This window comes from Bufo bufo, chromosome 9, assembly GCF_905171765.1.
Source record: "Bufo bufo chromosome 9, aBufBuf1.1, whole genome shotgun sequence".
NCBI lineage: Eukaryota > Metazoa > Chordata > Amphibia > Anura > Bufonidae > Bufo > Bufo bufo.
In genome coordinates, this window is record NC_053397.1 from 168041478 (window position 1) to 168056700 (window position 15223).

Genomic DNA, 15223 nt, shown 5'->3' on the forward strand with positions numbered 1-15223 from the left:
GCGGTGCCACAGGCGCAAATCCGTTCTAGAAACAAATGCCTAAAGAGGGCCACACTTGTGTAAAAATTGTCCACATAAAGATGGTACCCCTTGCCGAATAAGGGTGACACCAAGTCCCAGACTGTCTTCCCACTGCTCCCCAGGTAGTCAGGGCAACCGACCGGCTCCAGGGTCTGATCTTTTCCCTCATAGATTCGAAATTTGTGGGTATAGCCTGTGGCCCTTTCACAGAGCTTATACAATTTGACCCCATACCGGGCACGCTTGCTTGGGATGTATTGTTTGAAGCCAAGGCGCCCGGTAAAATGTATTAGAGACTCGTCTACGCAGATGTTTTGCTCGGGGGTATACAAATCTGCAAATTTCTGGTTGAAATGGTCTATGAGGGGCCGAATTTTGTGGAGCCGGTCAAAAGCTGGGTGGCCTCTGGGACGGGAGGTGGTGTTGTCGCTAAAGTGCAGGATGGTCTCAAATCGTGTCCTGGACATAGCAGCAGAGAACATGGGCATGTGATGAATTGGGTTCGTGGACCAATATGACCGCAATTCATGCTTTTTAGTTAGACCCATGTTGAGGAGAAGGCCCAGAAAAATTTTAAGTTCGGAAACTTGGATTGGTTTCCACTGGAAAGACTGGGCATAAGAGCTTCCCGGGTTGGCGGATATAAATTGTGTGGCATACCGATTTGTTTCTGCCACGACTAAGTCCAAGAGCTCCGCAGTCAAGAACAGCTCAAAAAATCCCAGGGCCGAACCGATATGAGCCGTCTCAACCCGAACTCCAGACTGGGCGGTGAAAGGGGGAACTAATGGTGCGGCTGAAGTTGGTGACTGCCAATCAGGGTTTGCCAGCACCTCAGGGATTCTAGGGGCTCTACGGGCCTGTCTGCGCGGTGGCTGCGACGGGGTAACTACTGCACGTGCCACCGTTCCAGCTTCAACTGCCCTTCTGGTGCTCGCCACGTCACCATGTTGTACGGCAGTGCTGGTACTAGGTCCAGGAAGGGCTGTGCTGCTGGTGTATGCCTCACCACGTGATCCGGCAGCGACAGCCCCACTCTGCTGCTCTTGAAACGGATCCTACACAACCTGTGGTCTAGCGACACGGGGCCGGGTACGCCTGGTGCTATCAGGGACCTCCACCTCCTCGTCCGAACTTTGGGTCAGAGAGCCACTGCTTTCTACAGGTTCATATTCTGACCCGCTAGATTCGTCAGATGAGGGTTCCCATTCCTCATCCGACTGGGTCAGAATCCTGTAGGCCTCTTCAGAAGAATACCCCCTGTTTGCCATTTGGACTACTAAATTTAGGGGTATTCCCTGAGACTACCCAAGAAAAAAAGCAAACCTGTCTTACAAAGGGGAGGCTAGCGAAGTACCGGAGGCCGCTGCGGTTGATAAAAAATATCAAAACTGATTTTTTTATCGCCGCAGTGCGTGTAAAGTGATTGTGCAGTGATCAAAAAACAATTTTTTTTTTGTCACTGCGGCGGGGCGGGTGTGGGTGAACGCACGTGTGGGCGACCGATCAGGCAAACACTGCGTTTTGGGTGGAGGGCGAACTAAAGTGACACTAATACTATTATAGATCTGACCGTGATCAGTTTTGATCACTTACAGATACTATAAAAGTACAAATGCTGATTAGCGATACGCTAATCAGCGACTGCGGTGGGCTGGGCGCTAACTGACACTAAACTACCTAACCAAGGGGCCTAAACTATCCTAAAACCTAACAGCCAATACTAGTGAAAAAAAAAAGTGACAGTTTACACTGATCACTTTTTGTCTTTCACTAAGTGATTGACAGGGGGCGATCAAGGGGTTAATTTGGATGATGGGGGTGATGGAGGGTGATCTGGGGCTAAGGGTAGTGTTTGGTGGGTACTCACAGTGAAGTCTGCTCCTCTGCTGGATCCAACCGACGAAAAGGACCAGCAGAGGAGCAGAGAAGCCATATAACAGATCATATTTACTAATATGATCTGTTATCTGGCTTCTGATTTGATTTTTTGAAAATCGCCAGCCTGCCAGCCAATGATCGTGGCTGGCAGGCTGGTGACGAAATACTTCTTTAACTTTTGCCGGCCCGCGTCTCGCGAGAGGACGCACCGGCGCGTCCACCCAGAACAACAGGACCGCCGCAAAGACCCAATCCTGCGTACGGCGGTCCTGAGGAGGTTAAAGGTAACCTGTCATGTGGATATTTGATTATAATCTAACTAATTATATACGATCATTAACTACTAAAAAGTGCCTTAGATGTATTCACTTACTGGTGTGACAGATGGTTACCTCAAAATATACACACAAAGATGCCACATGCCGCATGCTAATGAGGTGATTGGAGTCTGGCGTGATGTCATTGAGTCCAGCGTATATTTAATTCAGAGCTATAGCCACTCCCCTGCACACCTGCTGCTGGTTCATATGGAAAATAACTGTCACTCAGCAGCAGGTGGGCGGGGAGAGTCAGGAGCTCATGAATATTCAGGACTCATCATTATCAGCTGGAGCTTTTCAATACAAGATGTTGGCAGATTGACTTGGTCAATTAAAGAAAGTGACCCAGCATTTTGCTAAGAGAATCAGTCACTTATTTATGTTGCCCTTAGTTAGGACACCATAAAACTGGTGACAGGTTCCCTTTAAATGTTTAGGGAAAACCTGAAGATTTTTGTAACTTATGTGATCTATCTCGGCTCACCTTATTGTAGACATACAACACTATGTTTCCCATAATGCTTTTGGTGTTTTGTAATGTTATTTTGCCATTACGTAATATAGGTTTTCATGTAATTTATCTATACAGTACTGTGGACAGTCTGGATGACCCCGAGGATTCTGACTTGGGAGGGGAGGAAACCCCAGCAGTCTTTTCACCAGCCTCATCTCCTGCACCAACACTGGCTGAGGAACAACTCCAACAGCAAAGAGAATCTGCTGCCATTTCCGAAGGGAGCCCACAAGCAACACACCAGCCTCAGGCCAGACAAAGAAGGAGGAATGTCCGTCAGTCTTCCTCTGGGCAAGATACTCCGGAAATGATAGATTCCCGAGAAATTGAGTTCCTTGCCCAGAGGAGGAGTGACGAACAAGAGGAATCTGTTTTGAGGGGTCTGGGGCCATTACTCCGCCGGGTCCCTATGGAGAGGCATGATATGTGTGTAGCCTCATTAGTTGTTGTGATTGATATGCATGCCTCCCACTACCAGGGAGACATACACTCACACTGATCTACGGCATAAATTAATGAGGCAAGCCTATCATCAGCCCACCATGTACCCGCCTCCTCAACAGCCACCCCAAGGGCCACCTTTCCACGGCCAAAAACCCTGTAGGTTCCCAGAACCCAACCCACCCCTTGGCCAGCAGAGTAATCAGGGCAGTTATGGTACATGGGCACCACATCCTGCCCAGGTTCGGCCGGGATACGCCACATGGGCCCCAGATCCTGCCCAGGTGCGCCCTGCATCCTTATATGGGCTAGATCCTGCCCAGGTCCGCCCTGCATCCTCATATGGGCTAGAACTTGCCCGGGTGCGCCCTGCATCCTCATATGGGCCAGATCCTGCCCAGGTGCGCCCCCTGCATCCTCATATGGCCCAGATCCTGCCCAAGTGCGCCCTGCATGATCATCTGGCCCTGATCTTGGCCAGGTCCGCCCAGATTCTTCATATGGCCAAGGCTCCTTTACAAGAGACCTTTTTGACTTATAATTTTTGAAAATGTTATTATTTATTTAATGTTATTTTTATTTATTTTGTCTAGACAGGGACTGTCTTTGTATTTTGTTTGGGGGGCAAGGGTTTCAGTAAATACTTGATTGTAAACATCACTTGGCTTCAGTAATTTATTGTGAGACAAATTACATTAAACAGGTAAACACATTTCAACATAACATAGACACACACAATACTCCTAGTACTATCACTTTAATGATCCACATACTTGCTTAATTATCAATCTTTAAATGAGGAATTAGAAGGTTTTTGGGACCATATATCAACTAGATTATTGATTTGTAAAACAGTCTACTTTAAAAAGCATATTTATTATTTATATTCAACGTCTATATTTTTATGGCCCAAAACCTCAGCCTGCAAGCCCACGTCAAGGGTCCTCATTCTCTTGCGAGTCCCTACACTCAACTACAACATAAATTCCATAATCTACCTGAAAAATAAAAAACAACTAACGAGAACAGAAGAAATCAAACACTGCCACAAATAGCGTCCATCTGCCATGGCAAGGACCCCTCCGGGCTGAAAAAGTATTCTGCATAGAGTTCCCGAACTGCAATGCCTGCAGTCCTAGGTCGTCTATGCAGGGTCCTATCCAAACCCCAAACTGCTGACTTAGGAAATTCTTCCATGTCAACAAAGGAGGAAGCCTTGTGAGTTCTGGTGAAGTTGTCTAGAACAACACAAGCTTGAATCACCAGGGTACCATTCTCCGGATCTATTTGTATGGATCACAAAAACACCCTCCACTTGCTAAAGAGTATTCCGAAAGCGCACTCAACATACCGACGGGCACGAGTCAACCGGTAGTTGAAAATACGCCTCCTGACATCCAAACCACGCTTTTGGAAGGGACGCATAACATGGTGAGTCAATGCAAACCCTTCATCCGCCACAATCACAAATCGAGCCGGGGGACCTGCATATCCGGGCAGTCTTTGGGACTCGGGCAGGGCAAGCTGGTTGGCACGAAGCCGCTCACCCATTCTAGAAGCACTAAAGACGCGAGCATCTGCAGTGCTTCCATAGGCCCCGATATCAACCATTATAAACCGGTAGTTACTGTCAGCAACAGCCATAAGCACTACTGAAAAATATTGCTTATAATTGAAGAATCGGGTCCCTGAGTGAGGAGGCTTCTTCACACGAATGTGCTTGCCATCCATTGCCCCGATGCAGTTTTGAAACTGCGCAGCAAGATTGAAGCCCTCAGCGATTCGAACCCAATCGTCCGCCTTAGGCTGTGGCATCACCGTATCTCAGAGTTGATGCCAGATGACATGGCAAGTGGGACGCACAATCCGAGAAATCGTTGAGGTTCCCAAAAGAAACTCAAAATGCAAATGAGTTCCCAGTTGCCAGAAATCTGTAGACAAAAACAAAAAGGTGACATCATTAATTTGGCAAAAATGAGTCACATCATGAACATGGTTCATATAATGGTTGTTAGTAGACATGTTACACATTCTATGTACATTTTCTATACTATCACTTTAGCCACAAAATTGGTTAACATCAGCAAAAATACTTTCAACAATGGGGGTGTGGGCCCAACTCCTACAAGCTATGTTATGCCTACTGTGGTCATGCGATTTCCATGCTGAATGTATGGGAAACGTAGAATGATGTGACCACTCAGCAGGATGATGACGGTGGCATACACCAAACTTAAAAGCTAGAAATATAGGACTACCGTTCATCTTTGCATGTTATTTGTCTGGGAATAAGAAATAAAGGAAATAGACAATGGCAGAAATAAATAAGGGACAAAGACTGGTAACTTGATCTAACATTAAAGGGCTTCTGTCACCCCACAAAAGTAATTTTTTTTTTTTGGGATAGTTACATTCCTTATAGCGCGATATAGGAGAATATAATCTTATCACTTACTTTCATGCTGCCGTTTCTTTAGAAAACGAAGTTTTATAATATGTAAATCCGGTCTCTACCATCACCGAAAGAGAAGACGTCATCGGCGCAGGCGCACTGAGGGAGTTCTGAGGAGACGAGCCTCCTCATCTCAGAGCGCCTGCGCCGAATGAACAGAGGCGCGCGATTTTTAAAATACTGACAGGGCCGGCCGGAGGAGGAGATCACGGCTGGCCCTGTCAATCAACACGGCGAGGGGGCGGTTTTCTGCTGCGGCTACCAGCAAGTAGACGCCCTACTTGCTGGTAAAGACCGGATTTACATATTATAAAACTTCGTTTTCTAAAGAAACGGCCGCATGAAAGTAAGTGATAAGATTATATTCTCCTATATCGCGCTATAAGGAATGTAACTATCCAAAAAAAAAATATGACTTTTGTGGGGTGACAGAAGCCCTTTAACACATGTCTAATACCAGCCAGTTTAATAACCATGTTACTCACGAGAGAAGCAGTACACATTACTGTTAAACAATAAATCACTACATATTGCTTACTTCAATGTGACAATGAGCCTTTCCTCAGGAGTAATGCTGCGCCTCATATTGGTGTCCATGAAGGTAAGGACAGTACGTAGAGACGACAGCAAGCAATCAAAGGTAGACACTAACATCCCTCAGAACGCAAAGAACTCTGGATGCTGGCGAAGATCTGCGTAGAGGGTATGGAAGTGTCCTTTCCTGTACCATTGGGAAACAATGTGATGGACCCAAAATCTCCTTCTACTCGGTTAATCATCCAAAAGAATAGAACGCTGTCCCCATCGCAGATAAATAAGCCAGTGCAGTACGACCTCATCCTCTGAGTCATCTGCCATGGTGAAACTAAGAAGCACAACGTTAGAATCAAAGATCAGCAAAGCCAAGGAATGAAACGAAACTCTGTACCCTGGAAACACTGCAGAAAATGGCCACCAAACACTCAGATGACCAGCATACAGTACAGACCAAAAGTTTGGACACACCTTCTCATTCAAAGAGTTTTCTTTATTTTCATGACTATGAAAATTGTAGATTCACACTGAAGGCATCAAAACTATGAATTAACACATGTGGAATTATATACATAACAAACAAGTGTGAAACAACTGAAAATATGTCATATTCTAGGTTCTTCAAAGTAGCCACCTTTTGCTTTGATTACTGCTTTGCACACTCTTGGCATTCTCTTGATGAGCTTCAAGAGGTAGTCCCCTGAAATGGTTTTCACTTCACAGGTGTGCCCTGTCAAATTTAATAAGTGGGATTTCTTGCCTTATAAATGGGGTTGGGACCATCAGTTGTGTTGAGGAGAAGTCAGGTGGATATACAGCTGATAGTCCTACTGAATAGACTGTTAGAATTTGTATTATGGCAAGAAAAAGCAGCTAAGTAAAGAAAAATTGGGAAAACTTTGAAAGTAAGGGCTATTTGACCATGAAGGAGAGTGATGGGGTGCTGCGCCAGATGACCTGGCCTCCACAGTCACCGGACCTGAACCCAATCGAGATGGTTTGGGGTGAGCTGGACCGCAGAGTGAAGGCAAAAGGGCCAACAAGTGCTAAGCATCTCTGGGAACTCCTTCAAGACTGTTGGAAGACCATTTCAGGGGACTACCTCTTGAAGCTCATCAAGAGAATGCCAAGAGTGTGCAAAGCAGTAATCAAAGCAAAAGGTGGCTACTTTGAAGAACCTAGAATATGACATATTTTCAGTTGTTTCACACTTGTTTGTTATGTATAAAATTCCACATGTGTTCATTCATAGTTTTGATGCCTTCATAGTCATGAAAATAAAGAAAACTCTTTGAATGAGAAGGTTTGTCCAAACTTTTGGTCTATACTGTATATACCTGTATCCTGGGTGTGGATAGTAAAATCACACAATTTCCTGCTTCTGTTTTTATAGCGGTCCGCGAAAAAAATGGCAGTCACATGGAAACTAAAAAACTGGACAACGGATATGCAATTTGCGAACCGCCAAAAAACAGAAGACACACGGAAACACAACGGAAAATAAAAACGGAACAACGGATCCGCAATTTGCGGACTGCAAAACACATACGGTCGTGTGCATGAGGCCTTATCCTGTAGTTTCCAAAATGGAGTAATTTTTTTGGAGTTTCTATTCTAGGGGTGCACCTCTAGGGGTCTTCAAATGTGACATGGCAGCTTAAAATTATCCCAGTGAAATCTGCCTTCCAAAAACCATATGGCGTTCCTTCCCTTCTCCGCCCCCTGCCATGTGCCCGTACAGCAGTTTACAACTACATATGGGGTGTCTCTGTAAACAACAGAATCAGGGCAATAAATAGAGTTTTGTTTGGCTGTTAACCCTTGCTTTGTTAGTGGGAAAAAATTTATTAAAATGGAAAATCTACCAAAAAAGTGAAATTCTGAAATTTCATCTCTATTTTCCATTAATACTTGTGGAACACCTAAAGGGTGAACAAAGTTTTTGTAAAATCAGTTTTGAATACCTTGAGGGGTGTAGTTTCCAAAATTGGGGTAATTTTTGGGTGGTTTCTATTATGTAAGCCTCACAAAGTGACTTCAGACCTGAACTGGTCCTTAAAAAGTGGGTTTTGGAGATTTTCAGAAAAATTTTAAGATTTGCGTTTAAACTTCTAAGCCTTGTAACTTCCCCAAAAAATAAAATGGCATTCACAAAATGATCCAAACATGAAGTAGACATATGGGGAATTTAAAGTAGTAACTATTTTTGGAGTTATTACTATCCATTATAAAAGTACAGAAATTGAAATTTGGTAAATTTTGTATTTTTTTTTTATAAATAAAAATGAACGTTTTTTGACTCCATTTTACCACTGTCATGAAGTACAATATGTGACGAAAAAACTATCTCAGAATGGCCTGGATAAGTCAAAGCGTTTTAAAGTTATTACCACATAAAGTGACACTGGTCAGATTTGCTAAAAATGGCCTGGGCAGAAAGGTGAAAAATGGCTTGGTCCTGAAAGGGTTAATCTTTGTTGTTTTCATTTTTCAATTGGCAGTTGTGAGTTTAGAAATGATACGGACCTCCTGTTTATTTTCTCCAGTGATGGCTGCTCTTTATGTAAGTAGATCCATGTGTATGAGTGTGTATGGAATAGAAAGTAAAACAAATTGCAGCAACCTATCCACTAGGTGGAGCTTATTCCATATGACGTGTGGCTGTCCTGCATTACCTATAGGGAAGCTAGAAAGGAGCTAGCCCCAGGTAAAAGACATCTATCCTCCCACACCACTTTGTCCCCTTGTAACTAAAAGTTATGAGTGAGCATTCACTGCTTTGAGTTATTCCATCATCCCATATGAAGAATGCTGCTGCTAGGAGAATAAACTAGAAAATATGGAGCCAGAGAGAGTAATCCAGAAGATCTAATGGCAATATGAACAAGTCATTGGAAAGGTCCAAACCGAACACAAGCACCGCGCACTCCGTGGTTGGTTCCGTGCCTCCGTTCTGCACCGCACCTTCTGGATTGCTTACCCCATGATGCGGTGCACAAACGGCCGGGGCCTGTATATTGTGGACCCGCTGCTTACGGGCAGGGCCTGGGAACAGCCGTCTGCATGAGCCCTAAGGCTCCATTCACACGTCCGCAAAATGGGTCCGCATCCTTTCCGCAATTTTGCGGAATGGGTGCGGACCCATTCATTCTCTGTGGGGACGGAATGGATGCTGACAGCACACAGTGTGCTGTCTGCAGCCGCAATTGCGGAGCGCGGCCCCGATTTTGGGTCCGCAGCTCCGCAAAAAGATAGAGCATGTCCTATTCTTGTCCGCAGCTTGCGGACAAGAATAGGCATTTCTATGGGGGTGACGGGCTGGTGTGTTGCGGACCCGCAATTTGCGGGTCCGCAACACACCACGGACGTGTGAATGTAGCCTTAGGCTACATTCACAGTGAAAAAAACTGTCCGTTTTTCATGGCCATTTTGCATCCATGTGTACATCCATTTTCTGGATGCTTTTCCTTTTTTAATGGACAAAAGCCTATGAAATGTATCAGTTTTTAATGGATGCAAAATGCATCCATTAAAAACTGATACATTTCATAGGATTTTTTTTTTACGTTGCAACCCCTGCAGAGCTCTTAGTATACATAATGCCCCCTGGACATCAAATGGCCCCCAGTATATATAAGGACCCTCTTAGTGTCACCCAGTATATATAAGGCCCTTCTTAGTGTACCCCAGTATTTTTTATTTTAGTACTCTTCTTAGAGTACTACCACTCACTGCCCAGTATAGTGCCAAGGAAAAAAAAATCACTTAAAGGGGTTTTCTCATCTCAGACAATGGGGGCATATTGCTAGGATATGCCCCCATTGTCTTATAGGTGCGGGTCCCACCACTGGGACCTGCACCTATATCGAGAAAAGAGCCCCGAAAGCAAAGGAGAGCTCACTGCGCATGCGCAGCCGCCCTCCATTCATTTCTATAGGGCCGCCGAAAAGAGCCGAGCGCTGGCTCGGCTATTGCCGTCTGCCCCATAAAAATGAATGGAAGCATGGGCCGCGCATGCGCGGCACGTTCCCATTAAATTCTATGGGAGAGGCGGGGATTAGCGGTTGGTGGTGGACGAACACCGGGAAATCTGGGGTCCTCCAGCCACAGCGCTCCCCGCTCCGTTCTTGATATTGGTGCTGGTCCCAGAGGTGGGACCCGCACCTATTAGACAATGGGGACATATCCTAGCGATATGCCCCCATTGTCTAAGATGGGAATACCCCTTTAAACCTATGGGGACACTCACTCCTCGCTGGATGCTGAAGAACCTGCATGATCATGTGACGTCATCATGCTGGGAGCGCAGGTCCTGCTGAATCCAGTAAGGAGAAAGTGCCCCAGGCTTTCAAGTTGATGATGGCCATGTCAACATCTAGTTTGATGTTGAGTCATGTGACCACTGCACCCAATGACTAGCCTCTACGGTTATGTGTCAGTGCATCGGGTGACATGATGCATGGGTCAAACGTCACTGCTGCGGCCAGTCATTGGCTGCAGCAGTCAATTGATCGGCATCAAAACGGATGATGACGTGGGAACACCCAGGTCCAGCAGGTCCAGCAGAGCCAGCAGGGAAGCAATGAAGCTAACAACCCATCAGCGGGGATCAGGTAAGTATGATTACCACTGTGGGTCTATAGATAAGGTCCCCAGGGGTGAATAATCACTTTTAAGATGCTGCAACATGCACCAAAATTTGGGAGCCAAACATTAGTTGGTGTAAAGTTACAGTGTCCAGCCATGATCCAGATTTATCGTACAATGTGAGTCACGCCTTTAGACAGGGGCGTAACTACCATAGCGGCAGACCAGGCGACTGCTATGGGGCCCAGGGCAAGAGGGGGCCCAGTCTTAGTTGGGATTAGCTCCTCTTCTACTTGGGGTGGCAACTTGGTCAGGACTCTACCCTCTAAAGGAACAACTTTTAGCAATTGAGGCAGTGAAAAAATGGCCCAGGGGTCATTGAAAAGGGTTTAGATGGAAACGCTTCTGTCCTGTGTGGGGGGCTGGTTTGACCCTTGTTATGGGGCCCTTACTTCTCTATGTACACCACTGCCTTTAGTCTAAGACCGCATTCACATGTCCATGGTGGCACCGCAAACTGGGGTTCACAAAACATATGCATGGGCCCTGTGAACTCCACCTGATTGACATAAATCAGGACGCAGATGCCCATAAATTAGGTGCATCTCTGCCCTGCTGGCGTAGATACCAGCTATAAATCCTGCCACTTTCTGGCAAAAGCTATAGTAAATCTGGTGGCCAGCGGAAGCCCTGCCCCTTATCTCACTACTTCCATCCATGTACCTACCCTGTCTATCCGTCCATGCACCTACCCTGTCTATCCGTCCATGCACCTACCCTGTCTATCCGTCCATGCACCTACCAGTCTATCCGTCCATGCTCCTACCCTGTCTATCCGTTCATGCTCCTACCCTGTCTATCCGTCCATGCACCTACCAGTCTATCCGTTCATGCACCTACCAGTCTATCCGTCCATGCTCCTACCCTGTCTATCCGTTCATGCACCTACCCTGTCTATCCGTTCATGCACCTACCTGTCTATCTTCTTTTTCCATCTCTATCTAATCTCTGACCTAATCCATGTTTGTCTGTTACAGGTTGTATGGACGGACTAGAAGCCGCGCAGGCGCAGATCGCCATCGGCCGGGTGTTGGTGCACATGCGCAGTGGTGACGCAGCTGAATGGAGCTGTAGAGAGCTCAGCTCCGTGACTGAGACCTCAGGTAAGAAGCGGCGACCGATGGACAGCAAGAGACAGCGGCTCTACTAATGACCTAGGATGAGACAGATGGCGCAGCGCCTGCAGCAGGACGACAGGTGATCCGGGCATTATCCTGTGTGCGAGACTGAACCGATACCGTGATCCAGCCCTGACATGGAGGGGGCAGTTGAGGATGATGAGGGTGGTAGTCTATAGAGCAGAGCCTGTTATATCGGTGTAGTTGTCATCAGCTGCCATTTTACTGAGTCGGGAACTTGCAGTGCGGTCAGATATAAGGAGAATGGGAGGAATGTCCTAATGATTGTCTTCTCATCATCTGGGCATCACACTGGTGGCATCTGCCCTGTGCCCATGTATGTAAAGTGTCCTGTACTGATGATAGTGTGTGTGTATATATATATATCTATATGTATGTATCTAAATGTGTATATATATATCTCTATATACATACTGCCCCGCTCTGTATGTGTGTGTGTGTGTATATATATATAATCCCCGGGATCCTGCAGAGTCCTCAGGATTCACATGGGAAGCAGAAGGAACCCTGATTCCATGGAGGAGGAGGCTTGGTGGCAGTGGAAGGGTTAATGGGGACCACGGTGTGACGGAGCATCTGGCTGACGTGCGCCTGTGACTCACAGCTTAATCACATTGTCCCTGGTCTCCTTGCTGTTACAGTGGCCATCTGCTGCAGAGTCCGCGTCACCCGCTGGGTGTCATTGATCTGTATATTGCTGGCTCTGGAGTAGAGGAAACTGTCCGGGTAAGGCCTCATGCACACGACCGTGATGTGTTTTGCGGTCCGCAAAACACGGATGGCGTCCGTGCGCGTTCTGCAATTTGCACGGCACGGACAGCCTTCAATATAAATGCCTATTCTTGTCTGCAAAGCGCGGACAAGAATAGGACATGTTAGCGGGGCCACAGAACGGAGCAACGGGTGCGGACAGCACACGGAGTGCTGTCCGCATCTTTTGCGGCCCCGTTTAAGTAAATGGGTCCGCATCCGAGCTGCCAAAACGGCGGCTCGGATGTGGACCAAAACAACAGCACAACAGCCATATGCATTCGGCCTAACTGAGGAGCTCCGTGAAAACAGGTCACAAGCAAAGCTTGAAAAAGTGTAAACTGCTACTTGCCCAATCGTTCCAATTCCTTAGTTACCAGGTGGGTCAGTGTGTGTCGGCGCCTCCGGTCAGTCCACAGTGTAGTGTCGGTGCCGCCTCCGGTCAGTCCACAGTGTAGTGTCGGTGCCGCCTCCGGTCAGTCCACAGTGTAGTGTCGGTGCCGCCTCCGATCAGTCCACAGTGTAGTGTCGGTGCCGCCTCCGATCAGTCCACAGTGTAGTGTCGGTGCCGCCTCCGGTCAGTCCACAGTGTAGTGTCGGTGCCGCCTCCGGTCAGTCCACAGTGTAGTGTCGGTGCCGCCTCCGGTCAGTCCACAGTGTAGTGTCGGTGCCGCCTCCGGTCAGTCCACAGTGTAGTGTCGGTGCCGCCTCCGGTCAGTCCACAGTGTAGTGTCGGTGCCGCCTCCGGTCAGTCCACAGTGTAGTGTCGGTGCCGCCTCCGGTCAGTCCACAGTGTAGTGTCGGTGCCGCCTCCGGTCAGTCCACAGTGTAGTGTCGGTGCCGCCTCCGGTCAGTCCACAGTGTAGTGTCGGTGCCGCCTCCGGTCAGTCCACAGTGTAGTGTCGGTGCCGCCTCCGGTCAGTCCACAGTGTAGTGTCGGTGCCGCCTCCGGTCAGTCCACAGTGTAGTGTCGGTGCCGCCTCCGGTCAGTCCACAGTGTAGTGTCGGTGCCGCCTCCGGTCAGTCCACAGTGTAGTGTCGGTGCCGCCTCCGGTCAGTCCACAGTGTAGTGTCGGTGCCGCCTCCGGTCAGTCCACAGTGTAGTGTCGGTGCCGCCTCCGGTCAGTCCACAGTGTAGTGTCGGTGCCGCCTCCGGTCAGTCCACAGTGTAGTGTCGGTGCCGCCTCCGGTCAGACTGCAAAACACTGCGCGGTCGCGTGAATGCACCCTAATTCTTTTATTTATAAAAAAAATTTCCACACGTGAAAAACACATCAAAAAATGATGCCGCAGTTTTGGCGGCTCGGATGCAGACCCATTCACTTCAATGAGGCCGACAGCAGACAGCACTCTGCACTCTGCACTCTCAGCACTCTGCACTCTCAGCACTAGAATATTAATGCTAGTGTGAAAGTAGCCTTACAAAACCATCAGTTTTAGGGCTCATGCACACAAACATATTTTTTGTCCGCATTTGATTCGCATTTTTGCGGGTTGGATGGGGACCCATTCACTTCAATCGGGCCACAAAAGATAAGAACAGCACTCCGTGTGTCCATTCCATTGTATCCGCAAAAATATAGAACATGTCCTAGTCTTGTCCGCAGTACAGATAAGGATAGGATTGTTCTATAATGAGTCGGACGTTCTGTTTGGCAAAATGTGGAATGCACACTTACCGGAATACCCCTTTAAGGCCTCATGCACACGACCGTTGTGTGCACCCGTGGCCGTTGTGCCATTTTCCGTTTTTTTTCGCGGACCCATTGACTTTCAATGGGTCCGTGGAAAAATCGGAAAATGCACCGTTTTGCAGCCGCATCCGTGATCCGTGTTTCCTGGCCGTGAAAAAAATATGACCTGTCCTATTTTTTTCACGGCCAACGGTTCACGGACCCATTCAAGTCAATGGGTCCGTGAAAGAACACGGATGCACACAAGATTGGCATCCGTGATCGTAGGTTAGTTTTTATACAGACGGATCCGAAGATCCGTCTGCATAAAAGCTTTTTCAAAGCTGAGTTTTCATTTTGTGAAAACTCAGAACCGACAGTATATTCTAACACAGAAGCGTTCCCATGGTGATGGGGACGCTTCTAGTTAGAATACACTACAAACTGTGTACAAGACTGCCCCCTGAAGGGGTTAATTGTGCTGATCACGGCCCCCTGTAAGAGATCAGGGCTGCCAGGCAGCAGGGGGCAGACCCTCCCCCCCCTCCCCAGTTTGAATATCATTGGTGGCCAGTGCGGCCCCCCCCCCTCTATTGTAATAATAGGTTGGTGGCCAGTGCGGCCCCCCCTCCCTCTATTGTAATAATTCGTTGGTGGCACAGTGTGCGCCCTCCCTCCCTCTATTGTAATAATTCGTTGGTGGCACAGTGTGCGCCCCCACCCCCTCCCTCCCTCTATTGTAATAATTCGTTGGTGGCACAGTGTGCGCCCTCCCCCCCTCTATTGTAATAATTCGTTGGTGGCACAGTGTGCGCCCCCCATCGGGCCCCCCCTCCCTCTATAGCATTAAC

General features: G+C 47.6%; 1 protein-coding gene across 2 annotated transcripts in view; it reads left to right on the top strand.

Moving 5' to 3' along the window:
* The first annotated feature begins 11786 nt into the window (after positions 1 to 11786).
* The window catches only part of SGSM3 (small G protein signaling modulator 3), a 66721-nt gene continuing 63284 nt past the window's right edge, over positions 11787 to 15223 (top strand). Inside the window, exon 1 of one of the 2 annotated variants that reach the window (XM_040407336.1) lies at positions 11787 to 11913. The gene's annotated coding sequence lies outside the window, so the exon portion shown is untranslated. The other variant, XM_040407340.1, reaches the window with a different exon arrangement.